The sequence below is a fragment of the Amblyomma maculatum genome, chromosome 1 (assembly GCF_055883805.1).
Source record: "Amblyomma maculatum isolate TAMU_Amacu chromosome 1, ASM5588380v1, whole genome shotgun sequence".
NCBI lineage: Eukaryota > Metazoa > Arthropoda > Arachnida > Ixodida > Ixodidae > Amblyomma > Amblyomma maculatum.
In genome coordinates, this window is record NC_139344.1 from 222,565,402 (window position 1) to 222,581,801 (window position 16,400).

At 48.4% G+C, this 16,400-nt stretch overlaps 1 protein-coding gene across 3 annotated transcripts in view; it reads left to right on the top strand.

Annotated features, from left to right (window-relative positions):
- Positions 1–675: 675 nt before the first annotated feature.
- Positions 676–16,400, top strand: part of LOC146205702 (uncharacterized) — a 49,146-nt gene continuing 33,421 nt past the window's right edge. Inside the window, exon 1 of one of the 3 annotated variants that reach the window (XM_084590362.1) lies at positions 676–725. The gene's annotated coding sequence lies outside the window, so the exon portion shown is untranslated. Of the gene's footprint in view, positions 726–5,238; positions 5,344–8,044; positions 8,117–16,400 lie in introns of those variants that run through there. The other 2 variants (XM_084590361.1, XM_084590363.1) reach the window with 2 other exon arrangements.

Sequence of the window (16,400 nt, forward strand, 5' to 3'; positions counted from 1 at the left end):
TCGACTCAAATATTCGTCGATTCTTTTTCTGGTAATCGTTAAAAAAAAGAAAAGAATGAGCAGCCACTGTTACCGCGGATCGAAGGAACATTCTACAATTAAAAAGACGTGTTTTATTGTTATTTACTCTTTTACACTAATTTAATTATATTGCTTTCACCATAGTGATGTGGATAAGGAAATAAGGAGCTAAAAGTTACTGCACCCGCCGTATTTTATATACGTGCGAACTGTCTGCTACGGAACGCTTAACTCCACGATGCACTACGTCTCCAAAGAAAAACACCATATATACCTTGTAGCGTTACGGAGTGTGTCTCACTATGTGTACCGCGCAACGTGTGCTTAAGAAATACCCCTACTTTCATTCTTATTACGCGTTTCGTCGGCGAGTGACAGTGGCAAGTTGTCAAGTTGGCAAGGCAGTGTACCCCGCCCTTCAAGGACACCACGATTATAACGGTATACACGAAGCAAGAGAAGGGACAAACTTGCACAGACAGCAGGTTGCGAAAACATCGGAAGGCAATTACCCTTAATGCAGGCGGAAATCCCGCAAATACTTTTGAGAGAGGGGTGGAAATGACGCACCAGGAGTAAGTAGCAGCGTTCACTTTGTTCCTGAGTCCGGAAGACTGCAGTCTTGCAACGACTGGCAGTGCACAGAGTGGCGTGAACACTGACTGCGCTTACTTCGGCCCCCCTCTTTCTTCCTCCAACGTACGGTAAGTATGCTCTCTTTATCCTATAGTGAAACAACAAAATTATTGGATTCGTCCATTCGTATCTAATAATTTTTTTTTTCATAGACTTTTAGCGCTTTGTTGGTTTAGGTGGCGTTGACGAAAGAGATCTATAGGCTACAGAGCAAGAGGGGGGGGGGGGGATACTGGCATCGGCTGGCTCTGTGGAAAGCAAGTAACTGTACAGAGCTGCTCGTTGTGTTTGCTGGAGCGTCTTAGGGGGCCCGGTTCGTGCATATTCCGGCTGAGGAATTTTCTGCCCCTGTTTATTCACGTGGGCTCTGTGGTGCCCAGATAAGTTTGATATGAAAATCAGGCGGGACCCGATAGAGGGGTTTAAGTGAACCTGGGGTGGTTTCGTTGGGCGGAAACTTGCGGGCGGCGGCTTGGAAATATGTCATGATTAAGAGTAAGCCGGTCAGCTGTGGCCGTTGTTGTCTCTAGGGCGATCGCGTATTCTTCTGCTATAGTGATGTCTGTAGAGCTGAGACTTGCCAATGTGAGAAGATTAGGCGCGGTGGGTTGTTGGAAAAAGCAGATATCTCGGACTCGTCAAGACAAGCCACGCGTCCTATCGCTCCTCAGACATCACACCTAAACGTCAACTACAGTGAGAGAGCACTAGCCCCGAGGGGCTGCTGTGGCTGACGGCCCGAGCGCACTGTACAGCAGAGTCCAGTGCCACTGCACCAGTGCCACTACACTAGGAGGAGGTATAGTCCTAAAATGCAACGCCTCTTTTGACCAATAAAGTATTCAACCACAGCAACAATCCCAGGGTTTTTAATGTGATAGCATTTCAACTCGCGTTCGCTGAAAACCCAGGGGTCATAACAAAATTTCCTGATTGATCAACACAGTGTTGACATCACAGGTCGTGACATCGTTCAACCACCGTTGCCTCCTAAGAAAAAACTCCTTTGAAAATCAGAAGAGGTATACGCGAAACTCGAACCGCTGCGCTTTAGATTGCAAGTCGGGCGAGCGAGCAAACTTAACGCTACTGAGAGCTTCTTTTTTTCGGCATGGCATTTATTAACCCCGTTTATATATAGGAACGGGATATATATAATAATAATTTGCAAAGCAGCCAACTAACGGCTCCGCTGCTGCAACTTGACGATAATGTACAACTGAACATACACAGATGAACAAATCACATCTAATAGGGTAGCAAGGAGAAACAATACCTCCACAACGGAAACCAGTATATTGGATAGTCCTTTTTATTCTAAGTGAAGTGTCTTTTAGCTGGAGCAGCTTCTGGCCAAATTTTTTTCCACGAGAAACGACCGCGTCAGTATTCCAGTCCGACGTTCGAGTTTTCAGCAGGCTATGCAGACCAAGTAGAAAAATCATGTCGTAGGGTTCGTGGTCATGCTGAGCGGCTATAAGGTGCCGTACGTTTTGGGAATCCAAATCAAAGCGTTCTGAACCAACTGGTGTAAGAAACCGTAGATACCGTACCATACCATACCATACTGTACCATAGAATACAATACCATACCATACTGTATCATAGAATACCATACCATACCATACTGTACCATAGAATACCATACCATACCATACCACACTATACCATACCATACTGTACCCTAGAATACCATACCATACCATACCATACCATACCATACCATACCATACCATACCATACCATACCATACCATACTATACCGTACCATACACTACCATACCATACCATACCATACCATACCATACCATACCACACCACACCATACCATACCATACCATACCATACCATACCATACCATACCATACCATACCATACCATACCATACCATACCATACCATACCATACCATACCACACCACACCACACCACACCACACCATACCATACCATACCATACCATACCATACCATACCATACCATACCATACCATACCATACCATACCATATCGCCGGTGATCATGGGAGTGCAACTTAAGCGGCGTTAGAAGGCGTGTTAATGTCTTCATTCTATGGCTGTTTGGTTGCCTATATATATGGCAACGTTTAGACGGCTGTCTAAGAGGGAGGTTATTCTGAAAGTAAGCACGATTACCCATGAGCTCAATAATGCTGTCAGCGATTAAAATCCGGCTTTATCTGTAGCTGCGCTAAGCATGTCATTCGTGGACAAATTTCATTTCTTTCCGGGTCTACCTCGGACCAATTAAAGGACCAGCTGTCCTCGGTGGAAGTAGTCCGTTCCATCCTTGGCGACTACCAGGAATTACTAATTCAGGTGCTACCTTTCACTTCATCTAGGCTGCAATGGGGATGATGATACTGATGATAATGGTGAGGTTGTCTTTTTCGCTCTCTCAGACGGTTATATCAGTTTTGTTATGTGAACTCTATGCGAACGCGGCCTGCAGCCGGAGATGGATGACGGGAAATTTCTTGCATAGAGTTTCACAGACGGTGACAGATCTGTTACGATGTGACACCATAATGATAATTTCGGGGTTGATTTCAACCTAAATGTGGTTACGATTAACTGACGTCTGAATGCAACCTCCATGGTTGTGGCGAGCCTGCGACCTCTCACTTTGTATGGCCGTACAGTTTAGTCCTTACAGCAGTCGGGAAATGGTAGCTTCCGTGCAGCGTCTTGCGTTGTTAGATCGTTAATAGACCTCACGACGAGCGTGTCGAGCGGGCCTCAACACTACCTGCCCAGCAAACACATTGCGGCAACGACACCTGCTGCCCACCGTATGCAGACGCACCTGTTTCCTATTACGTGAACAAATGAGGCAGCAAAGAAAATGCTTGTGGAAAAGAATAACCAGCAGTTTGGCCACTTCAAGCAATGAGCGGAGACCCACCTTCGATGTGCGTCATCCAGGCGTCTAGGTGGGCTATACGTATTCGCCACCAACGAAGCTCTCTCCTTCTGCGTCTTGCTGGGAGGCGATGAAGAGAAGTTACGCTCCAAACTTACAAGTGATTAGAAAACATGATCGGCCTGGTTTCCAGCACTAGCATTTTCCATGACTCAGCAGTTGAAGGTTTCTTTTCTTTTTTTTTTTTTTTCGTCAAGAACTTCAGCTGAGTTCGTCGGCACCAAATTCTTGTTGGGTTCTACTCTTCAGTGCAGTGACGCTTTTTATGTATCGTTCACTCGAGCCTCCATCGCTTCGCGTATTATTCACTCTTTCTTTCCTCTTTCACCGTTTCGAGACTGACATTCGCAAGAATCGATTGCTTGTGGGCAAAATTTAACAAATCCGCAGGAACCGGCCACCTGTTTAAAACTTCCTCGTGATGGTCATGTCCTAAAGTCATTTCAGTACTTTCTATGTTCTGTCAGTACCAGCCGCGACCTGTTAGCCATGGTATCTTCAGCATTTGCGTGCGATCGTGTTTCTCTTCAGCCGAGAAAAAATTACACTGCAGCCACCAGAAATGGTCCATAGGATATGGTACTGACAAACACCACACAGCTGACATGATTTCAGCGCGTGGTCTTCTTGGCACTGACGTCTTTTTCGCGTATAAGGGCATACGACTGTAACGTAGACTTTAAAGCCACTTCCGCCATTAAACCACGGAGGAAATGACGACTACTTGCAGACAGCACTGCAAGAACAAAGTCGGAGTAACGGTGCATTTACCAGAGGCACCATCTTAGCAGGACACTGATCAGGTACTAATGATATTCTGTTCATTAGGATCACTTTTGATGTTTTGCGCTTTGCGATAAGCAATGAAGGGGATCTTGGCATTGTTTAGACCTGGAAAATGGTGAGGAAAATATTCATTTTTTTTTTCTTTTTACGTGTTTCGATGCTCGATCTTGAAACGGAGAGGCGCTTTGGGGTGTTGACATAACACACGCTTAATCAATATATATTGCAGTGAGGCAAGTAACTGTATTAAACACACAAGCCTTCAGTAGAAGGCTGCGCTGCACGGGAGATGTGTCGACGGATCTCGGATTGATCGGCGTCGGATGGTCAAATAATGCGAGCGCCATTTCGCAGACATCACAACGCGGCGAAACATCAACGGGTCTGTCGCCTGCAGCGGCAACGCCTTCGGCAAAGTGCTTCATGTATTACGCAAGGGATCGTTCAATAACCGGGCCTGACTTGGCCTCCCCCTTGCTCTTTCGTAGGAGCCGTTATTTGGCGCGGCGTGTTCCGCGAAGGGCACTGTCGCGCGCAATGAATCAGCGCATGAGTAACGCGGGCGAGTTGGCTTTTTCGCGCCCGTCTCCTCGACCAGGAGCGCAGAGGACCTCCTCCCTTTCTGCCTAGCTGGAGTGGGCCTTGGAGCGCGCCCATTGTCTCTTTTTTCACGGGCTTGCCACGAAATTAAAGAATTAGCCACACCGGAGCGAGAGCAGCAGCGGCAGCCGCGAGGGCGGCCGCAAACCGGTCGCCCTCTTTCTCCTTCCGGAGGAGCGCCAAGGCCACGCTGCGCCCTTACCGCGGCGAGAGTGAACCAGTTTCGTTTTGATCGGCGCGCTTCGCTGGGTCAGTGTACCGGCGAAAGGCCCCCACCACGCGCGCGCGCCGGAACGCTCCCCGCCGGCACTGCGCGCTGCCCGCCGCCGCCGCACGACGTCGTCCCACCCGCAGAAACAGGTAAGGCCCGCCGGTAGTGTCGCCCTGACCCGACGACGGGTGCACGCGACGCCGCTTCCGATCGGCTGCCTCGCGTTTGCATTACGCCGGCCGTGGATGATGCTCCGAGGAGCCCCGCAGTTCATTCGTTTCCGCCGTCAGTTGGAAAGGGAGATGGCTTATGTGCTATTCCATTGAAAGCATTCAACTCTGAGCCACGTGTCGCCCACACGACGACTGGCTCTCGATGAGTCGCTAAGCTGTTCATTCCTGCCTCTCTAAATGTCTCTTCTCCGCATAGCACGCATGCTTTGAGGAGGTTTGGCTGAACGGACGGTGAACGATAACGCTGCTGTCTATAGTATCTCGAGTGCGCAAAGTTGTTAATAAGGTTCTTCACGACGTGTTTTAGCACCATTGCTCGGCCGAATGGGCGTGAGCGTAGTTGTGCACAGAATGTCCGCCTTGGAAGTTCCGGGCTTCTTCCTCAAGTGGCAGCGGAACACGATAGCTTTCGACAAGTTTGCATTTCACGCCTTTGCTCAGGTTCTGTCTCAGCTGGTTTGGCAATCATACGCGTCTTTTTATTATGAATAATGTATCTCGTGAGAATAATGCAGTCGCGACACTTGCAACCTCAGTAACGAATACTTCAATTCGCTTTCGGTGAGCACCTAGCTGGAATGGGGCATTTCGCAGTGTATTTCCAGTCGACAATATCTCGTACATACTGGCGCATTCTTTAAAGACATTTTACTTCTACAATGGATATAACCAGATAAATTAAAAGTTTTAATTTCGCGGGAAGTGCATTCCACGTTAGAATGTACTTCCCCCGCAACCGCGCAGGTTTCGTTGCCTAGAAGATGTTTTTTGTTTCCTTGACGTGTTCCTACTTTGGTGGCTTTTGCAAATATGCGACAGAGCTTTAAGTAATGGGAAAAGGTACAGATGATGCGCAACAGCTCTGCCGATTTGGCTTCAACCTCGCAAAAGAGGCCGTACGACCTTTGTTTTTACGCGCAAGTGCCAGTCCTGTCGTTTGGAGGCTCGACGGAGACAGAGAGGCGGTAGAGAATATTTTATGATGCCGCTCTATGACTCAGCCTCTCGCGGTGCTTGATGAATGCAACGTTTGCCGATCCCTGAATGATGGCCCCGGGTTTGCTGGACCCTTTCCAAAGCGAACCTGGCACGTCCCGCAAATCAGCTACGCCCTCCTCGTCCTCCACTGAGCGTCGCAGCCCAACTCCGGATTCTGGTCGCTAATGTATTCACCGCTCAAGCCGATTCACTTGTAGAAATGTCGCAGTGGTGAGCACTCTCAAAGCAGGGTTATAACGCAGCATAAGTACACACGAAAGTAGAAGATTGTATATACAGCAGCCGCCGTAGCTCAGTCGGTAGGTCGCCGTGCGCAATATTCGGAGGTCGCAGGTTCAGATACAAGGGGCATGTGGTTGCACTTTCTTCTCTTTTTGTAATTAATTTCTTCCATTTATTCGTAATTACACTATTAAGTTCCCTTAACGCCACAAATTAAGCATAGAAACATTCCTCTGTGCTTGATTTGGGTCTACTAACGGTTGGCTGTTCTAATAAAGTTCAAGAGAGAGCGATAATAAGGCCCTTGCGTCCAAGCAATGTACAAGACAGGACATCATATATATATATATATATATATATATATATATATATATATATATACATACACACACACACAAATATATATATATATATATATATATATATATATATATATATATATATATATATATATATATATATATATATATATATATATATATATATATATATTAGTCAGTACGGAACACAACTTCCGCTTCCCTGACCTGTGACCTGGCGCCCAAATATAATTGTATATTTATTGTTACGCCTTATACCATTAGGTATTTCAGCGCAGGTTTACATTTATTTTTACACTTACCCATGGGTTGATGCTGACTGGTGTGTTTGTTTACCTCACGATAAGATCGATACGAAGCGACAGCAGATGCAACACGCGTAAATTAATTAGCGCTGTTGGATGCAGACAAGGAACAGAAGCCTGTGTGCAGTGGAAGCAACTCGTTTGGCGTGAAGAGAGGTGTCCGGGTTCATTCGAGACTTCATATTTATTTCGTGAAAAAGCAGCCCAGAGCCACTGCTTTAGCAGCTTCAGGATCGCTATCAGCTGCGCAGTACATTTGCTTCGCGCGAGGCTGTTTCCTGTTACGGACACCTCTGCACGCTCAGCTCGCGCTTGCCTTACGATCGCGGCCAGGACTGGGCTTCGTAAACCGTCTCTCGATCAAACACCCAAAAAGGAAGGCCGCCAGCGATGCGCACCGATAGGCGTCATCCGTCTTGCCCAAAATCGCACGCTTGCATCACATCGTGCAGAATATCGGGCGCTCCTTCACGCAGACGCCAGGCATTATTCAGTAAGAGCAAATTAACAAAATAAAAACAGCAAGTGTGGCCTGGCTGGTGGACCGCAAGGAACGCGAGGGCGATGCGCTGATCTCCAATAGTCACGTACTACGTTCGGGGGGCCCGCGAACTCAGCGCTGACGCCAGCGTGGCGCGCCGCGGGGCATTTGCGCGCGCTTTCCGCCGGCGCTGCACGAACGCACCGCGGGGGTGGCGTCCTCCGCGCGAAATGGGCCCCGCGGCCGTTGCATAAAGAGGGGCCTGCCCCCCGCTCTGCCTAACACCGCGCTGGCAGCTAGAGGGGCCTGTGCACTGCGTTGCTGAGCTGCAGAACCCCAAGGTGGTGTTGCTTCGCTAGCGGGTGAGTCTCCATAGACACTAACATAGTGGATGGTCTTTATTTTCTCGATAAGAGTTTTCATCGGGTACTTTCACACATTGCTCACTTCTTGTGGTCTCGTTGCATTCATTGTCGGAGAGAGGGCTTATCAACTTGTGGTATGAAATGTCAGAGTGTTCAGAAGTCTTCGAATACATGTATACGCATCTGTAATCGCTTAAATTTTATGATATCGTTGTAGTTTGTGTATATAGATTATGTTGCGTTGCTGATACGCTTGCGACAGTAGTGGTATTCGTGTTCTAGAATATTTGTTTCTATAATGACGCTCAGGTAGTTTCTCCTCTCGTATATAGATGGAAGACTTTGATACTTAATTGCCAGCGCCCATAAATGCCCAGTTATATATTTTTTCTTTCTAAGCAGGGCGAACTGTATTGCGCAAGCTTAGGCTATACGGCATACGCCACGTTACTCAGCCCTTCTTGGGCCGCCTGCACACTGACCGCAACGCCGAGTGAAGTCATGTGCATCCAAGCGCTCCATTCTCAGTTGGCACCGATGTCCTTGGGGGACGCATTCACGCACACATACGTCTGCACGGCGCTAATGACAGTTAGGTAACGACGCTGAGCGTTGCCTGCTGAGAGTCTGCAGTGTAGCTGATGAACACTGAAAGAGAGAGAAACCCTTTAATGAAAAACAGATTTTAGCTGGCGTTTAAATTTCGCTGACATGCTACTCTGTGTGGGAAGGAAAATTGGGGAGGGAAAGATTGAAAAAGAATGGTGAGGAAAATAATAGAATTAAAGGTGGAGATAAAATGCGGCCATTAATTGCGTTGTAAGGTACATCGTGGAGTAATGGTATAAAATGGAATGATTAAATGCATAGTTCGATAAATGTGCAGCGTGAAACATTCTTGAGGGTAAAATTTAAGGTGAAGTTTGTCTAAAAGTCAAATTTATTTTAAATACGTAAATAAAAAGTTCATTGCGAGTCTCTGTTGCCTAGGGCAGGCTAAGGGACCTAAAACAATGTCCATTGTTAAAGGGACTGGGGAGAGCTTTTCCATGCTATGTTCGTAGTACGCACGCTCGTTAGCGTACGCAGGATACTCAAGTAGGATATGTTCCACAGTTTCAATCGAGCCACAGTTGTCACAATACGGGCTGTTCATTTCACCGAAACGGTAGCGCAATCCATTTGTGTATGCACAGTTTAGACGTAGTCGATGGTAAAGAGTTTCTAGTTGGCGAGGATATTTCGGAGGAAGTCTTGATTTTAGATGTGGGTCAAATGAATAAAGAAATTGGTAGTGATGCATCGGCAAGTTCCAAAGTCGATACTTTGTTTCGGAAGCAAATTTTTTAGCCAGTTGGGATGCATCAAATTTCTTGAAGAAGCTCCGAATGTATCTTTGATGTTGGTGGCCTTTACGAGCCGCCTCATCGGCTTTTTCATTGGCTTTAATGCCACAGTGAGCTGGCATCCACTGAAATGTTGTGCAGTGGCCTGCGGCAATAGCCAATAGCCAAATGATGCAGATACCCGATGTCAAGGGAAACAGGCTGATTGATGAGTGGTTTTCTTCAGCAGGTTATACAGGATTTGCAAAGATGCTCGGGAATCTGTGAAGATAACCCATCGTGCGGGGGTCTAGCGCAGGATATAGGAAACAGCTTCTTTAATGCCGAGGAGCTCAGCTGTCGTAGATGGCGTCTTCCGCTGCTGCCGGCAGACAGTACATGGTTTGTTGAGGGCACATAAAGGCCATAGGAAGAAGTGTATTGAATAGTTAAACCGTCGGTGAATATGTGGGTGTACTGCATATATTCCTTGACTAAGTAAGCGAGAGCGGCTTGCGGAAGTGCTTCCTGTGGCATGCGGCTCTTCGCATCCGCGCCAGGAAGAGACATATTCACCTTTAGAGACGATATGTGCCCATGGAAACACTGGAAGACAGCCTTGCGAAGGTTCATTTAGCGCAGATAAAAGGGAAGCGCCAAGGCACGCAGCTGGAATGCGCCTCCCGATATCGGTCGGCACTGCAGTAATAGCACCGCGGGCGACCCGCCGTATTTTGTTTGCGCCGTTCAGAAGGGGAGGCACCGGCGGAAGAGGAAACAAATACGAGAGGATGGAACGGAGCCCGCGCGGGTCACGCTGGGTGTCCCTATGTTTGCAGCAGGGCACGGACGACAAGGGGACCCTCTAAAATTGGCGGAAACATATCCAAAAACCGGACGTACTTGTGAAAACCACCCCGGTTTGGCAACTGTGCCGAGGCACTCGCCAAACCGGTCACGTACTCTTCAGTCTCGCCAGCAGAGCGTCTAGAGCAAAACGCGGCGCCGACGCAATTCCTTCGGTCAGGTCAGCATCCTCCCCCTTGTCGCCAAAGAGGCTGGAGACATTGCGAAGCCCGATAATAAATAATAAGCCTGGCTCGGAACCCTATAGCTTCAGGCGCTAACTCGATCATCGTGGAATGTGCACGCAGCGTAAAAGCGGCTACTTTTCCTGCATGCAGTGCTATCGCGGTGTTGCGTTTGCCGTTGTATATTCTTCTCCACCACAAAGTAGCACTCGTATGTGGTGCAGTGGTCCTTTCTTCCCCTTATTTGATATTTGAGACTTCGCTGGGCGCGCGCACTGCAGCCAGTTGTAGCGGCGCTGCTTGCTGCTTACAAAAACCTTTGCCAGTAGCTGCACCATGGAGCACATGACGCATTATACTATAACATGTGCTTGTTGTCTTCCTTGCAACCTTCTTTGTAGCCGGAGACTTTTCGCTGAGGTCCTGAGAATGTGTGTGTGTGTGTTTTTTTTTTCCCCAGTCTCGCATCACATCCTCTCTTTCACAAAGCAGAAAAAAGTGGCGACTGCGGCAGAAAAAGCTAGGCGGGCATTTTGGAAATGAGAAAAGCGATCGCCTTTGTTTCGGGCTTGTACGAGCGGGAAGGCTGTCAGCTACTCCTAAACAATCGTTATCTGGGTATTACGACAGGTTTGTGGCTTCGCCTTACTCGTGGCTGCCCCTCCGGGGTGGTGCAGTGGTTAGGGCGCATGACTACTGTGTCCAAGGATGCGAAATCGAATCCCGGCCGCGGCGGCCGCGAAGGATACATTAAAGAAAAAAACAAAACAAAACAAAAAAGGTGTGTGGGTAGGCGTGAGACTGGATCTGTGGCAGAGGCTGTCGACGCGGAAAATAATACAGCGTGACGCGTGCTAAGCTTTTCTGCCATTTTGATGTGCAAAAGAAAACAAGGGAAACACAGAGGGCTTCTTTCTGAGGGAAATCACCTTACACTCTCGAGGGCCAACGTCGCCTGACCAAGGCTCCTTGGAAGCGTGGAAAGCACCCATGACTGCTCGTGTGCGACGGAAACTGAGAGCGAGCGCCACTTCTACCGAGAAGGCGATTCTGCTCGCGTGATTCAGCGTGACTAACGTGGAACAGACCGTGCTGTTCGCTTTCGGGCGCGCTCCACGTAACTAGCCTAGCCGCAGAAGACCACGCACAACCAGCCAGAAAGAAACAGTGCCCGCCTTGCCTGATCAAATGCGCATACAAATAAAACAAAAAAGAGGCCAAGCGCGGTATACGCTAGTATCTTCTGAGTTATCTGCAAGCTCTGTTTCGTGTCTTCTGTGATGTTTTCTTTTTTTCCTTTTAGCCACCGCAATTTCCGCGACAAAATTATGCTCGACGAAGAGGCATCACCCTTACACTAAAGAGAAAATAAAGCATAACGCTCTTCCCATCTTAATTTTACATAATATTTATTTTCAATTTCTTTCTGCAGGTAGAGAAGGGGAGGGGGGGGGGGGGGGTGATGTTCTTGTGGCAGCATTTCACGCTCGACTTGAAAAACCAGAATGACTAAAAGTGCTTTTAATACCACCAGTTACACGGGCAAAGTTAACAACTCCGGTTAGCATATCCGCGGTTACGCGAAACCGTGATTAGCCCATATTACACGGCAGACCAGACATAGTAACTAGTTATGGTGCACACAGGGCCGCACTGCCCGCAGTGATGGGCTGCGTGCATGATTTTGACAGCCCATAGTCAGTGGGAAGACCACCGTTATGCTGAGTGCACGGAACATGCTGTCATGCGAAGAAAATAATATTCTTGTATACGTGATATGCTAATGCAGCCCTAGTAAACATAAAGCTGACACCAACCCCGTAGCAGACGGCGGTGACGACTCAGCGTGTAGTTCGCGACGAAATATATGCAAGTGTAAATCTGAGCTCGATCTTATTCTCGCGGAAGCCTGTGCTCGAAGCTTCCGTGAAACCATGCGCTGGACGGGCAAAAATTATGGACGGGTGCGGAAAAAGAAAGAAAGAAGAAGCAATTCACTCTTTTTTTTCTTCACATAATCACCTAGCAAGCCAAGTAAAGCAGAAGAGTTTTTTCGGCGTGATTTTGTCGCAGTCAATGGGTGTCCGTCTTCGAAGGTCGGCCCGCGCTCAGCACGAAGTAGGCCCGGCGGCCCTCCTTGCCAAAAGCATTCTAGTGGCCGCGTACCGGCATAAAAAAGAAAAAGGAAAAGAAAGAACGCGAGCGGCAAGAGGTAGCGTAAGGCTCCGCAAGACACTCTGCGCGCGCCCGGCAGCGCCAGGCTCGGCGCATCGCATTCGGCGCACGTAGCCTCTTCCGTGCCAGCAACGACCTCCTCTCCCGGGAGCGGCTGTGCAACGCGCCAAGAAGGATCGCACACGTAACCCGCCGTCGTTGAGGGGCCAAAAACGTAGGGCATGTCCCCCCCCCCCCCCCCCCGCCCTCTCTCTCTCCTTTTTTTTTTTTAATTATTTTCAATGGCTCCACATACCTCTGTTGTTGTTTTGCCCTCGTCAGCAAGAGCCCTAAGGACGGCAACCGAAACAGTTGGCTCTTGTGATCCACAGCGGCGATCGGGTTATAAATGACGCCGTACTGGAAGGCTAACTCCTCATCAAAACGGGACCCTTACAAAGTAGGGATTTCGGTTGATGTCCGTTGGTGCAATTTTTGATTACTGGCCGTTCTTACCGAGACTCAGTACTAGCGTTTTCGGACTCATCTGCGTCGTAGAAATATTGTAGCCACGGTCTCGCTCTGTCCAGCATGTTGTGTTTGGCTGCGCAGCGGGTTCGTGAGCGACCTGCGGCCGCAAGCAATCAGATTAAAATGCCGAACATAGACGGTTCCGTCAATTAGCGACAAGTGAATCGTGCAAGCGGGCTTCTTATCCCGAATCTCGAGCTCGGTAAAATGTTTGGTCGTCATGTTGGAGAGCGCTCGCGAGCCCCAGCCCATCGTGGCTGTTAATTGCTTCGCGCCCCAGTTCATAACGCGGGCGTGCGCGTGACATCATGGTTCCTAAAAAGCTGCCGGCATTTCCTCTCTGGCTCGGTGTAGCGGGTTGCGGCCGGAGCGTGCAAGCGGCGCATCATCAGCGCTAGTTGCAGACCGAAGCTCGGGCTGAGCTATAGCTCTCGGGGTTGCAGACACGAGTCGAATTGCGGCCGCGTTTCGCTCTTCTAGGTGGCCCAAAAATGAGCTGGCGAGTGCGATGCTTCACTGCTGAATATGATTGGCACTTAGCTGGCATTGTGAACGCGAGTGACGCACTCTGATGCAGCACTTGCAGTTAATTCAGACTATAGTTCCATGCCACGCAAATGATTTCAACGAGCCCGTTTCGTTGGCAGGAGTCCACAGTGAGGTAACTTGAGTCGAAGCGGGGCTGTTGAGCCAGAATTCCGCCTAACCTTCTCTGCCGGCGCTGGATCATAGGCAGTGGGAACTGTTAACTCTGGAGCAGGAGCACGGCCGCCTGACTAGAGAAAACAGCTGCACTCTGTTGTCCGTGCCGTATTGGCAGCTCGACCGTTCTAACGGAAATAGGAAAACAGAGACGTGGGGCAAAACTGACGTTTTACTCTTGGCATCGAGACTTGTTGTTTGCGTGGAGCACGTTTCGTGTCCCCACCTCAAAAGTGTCTCCAATGCATGTATGTCTTTTGCCAAGGAGCGTTGGCTTTCGGACTGTGTTGGGCTGCTCGCTGCGTATTGCCACCACTCTAAATCTCTCGAAGAAGGTAAGAGAAAGGATATCGTTGCCCCCGCTTCTCCGAAACTTCACTATACACGGCTTAGAAGCCGTTACGGTTGCAGAGCCCAAGTGAACAGCGATATCGGAGCGAAAAAATGATGAACATTTCAGAAAGGATTACTTTTCACATGTGAGTGACAAGCACACTTTCACATTTTTTACATATATTATTTTAGACAAATAGTACCAATTTGACGCCCTTTTTGTTTCACCTCTCCGCACAGACGTAAACAACCATTTCATATTGGAGATACTAATGCAAGAAAACGCTTGGGGTGTTGGGGCCATGCGATAGTCAGCTTGCGCCGAAAGCGCGCGGCCCCTCGAAAATAGGACAAATTTAGGAGCTGGAAAATCAAAGTGGCGACAGCTTAGTATGTCTGTGCGCACAGTTGAGATTTCACGCTTGCTTCACTTTAACACAGCACCGGCAGCAACGCACGTGTGTGTGAAATGCTTCGTCGACACTTTCAGCTCGAAGGTGATTAGCCCTCAGAAGAAGCCGTATATATAAAAAACAGTATATATAAAAAACACGCATAATTTTGCTTCATCATTTTGACGCGCTACACTGGCTTGCCGCGCAAACAAGCATCAAGTTTCTTATGTTTTCTCACTAAAGAAAATTCTGCAAGCACCGCGCACCCGTTGAAGGATGCGCGGGATATCTTAGTGCTTTTTTATTATGCATGCCTCTTAAGCACTCCGTGACAAGGCAGCGGATGCGTTCAACGCGAAGTTGGCGAGCTTTCGCAAGGAGATTTTCTTTTACCTCCTTTCTTTTCATCTGTCGATTTTTATCAGCGAACACTCCTTTTTTCTTGCTGGCGAAGCTCTACACCACGTTAATACTATCGTAAAACATAACACGCGAGCGAGCGAAATTTTGCCCTTATCATGGACTGGAAGAAAGGGACTGCTACTGCTAGTGATATGTATTCGCATTGACTGAACAGCTAGCTAGAGAGACAGAACTAGCCAATGCATCACAACGACCACACACATCCATTCTTCAGCAGACATTTCTTCGTTTATTACCTACAGGAGGACAGCGAACGACTTGAAAAATATCTCTGTTTTGTTGCTGGATGTCAGTAAACGGTGGCGTGCCTGGGTTCGCTATTCTCTACTCGCGGGAGGACCCCCGTTCAGCCCACGTAGGAAGCAAGAAAAGCTTACATTCTACACCTACCCTTCTCGACACGGTCCGAAAATTTGTCGCACTAAAGGAAGAAAAAGCGACTCTGTGCTGTGCTGATATAAAGTGGTAGACAAGCAATGTATGCAGAAAACTCCATGAGGCAATTCGCTGTCCGTGATTATACGACACCGGTTGGAGATAACTTCATGGCATGCTTGCCAAGCAGATAAGTAGTGACCATGCTAAGCGTAGCGTGAAGTCATCAGCCGCCGCAACGCCCTCCCCCCTCCCCCGCACACACGCACACATACAAACAAACAAAAGGTTGCACTAACGCGGAAGTGTGGCATCAAGGCCACGAAGCGCAATTTGCATTCATCTGGTCGCCAGCGCTGACGCGGGATAGGTCTCTATATCGAGCGCACAAAGTGCGGCTCGCGTCACATAACTGCGACACCAACAGTCCTCCAGTTCAGAAGGCAGCATGAAACAAAAGAACAGTTACTTTCTTGCCATAACTGCGCACCACCCTTTGCCCAAAGTCTTCACACCAAAGCATGTTCACTGGAGTCAATCTCCCTCTAAGGCTGCACATTGCGGATCACTGAAACTAAATGTCAAGCAGAAGACTTCTCTGCCGCGATAAGAAACCGTCTCCTGTAGCATTTCAAGGCCGTTTCATGTCAGTGGCACCATGACGGATTCATTATGCGGCTGAAACGAAAAGCCTTTGGCTTGCAGGCTTTTGACCAAGACTATACTCAATACCTTAGATAGGCAATGGTATTGTTGTGCTGATTTCTCTTACGTGATGCCGCGCTTACGTATGAGTCCAGTTTGTGATAACTGACAGTAGGTCCGCCCCCATTCGGTGATTTGTTGTGGGGCGTTATTCTGCATGACATATTTTGTTGTAGCTTGCGATCTAATAATTGCTTGCAACGTTGAATTAAAACACTAACTTGTGTTCGAAAGGAGCTGACACCTGCAGGCGTCAGTCAGCGTCAGCGCGGCTCTTGAAACATCAGTGCCTTTGCTTTTTTATAAC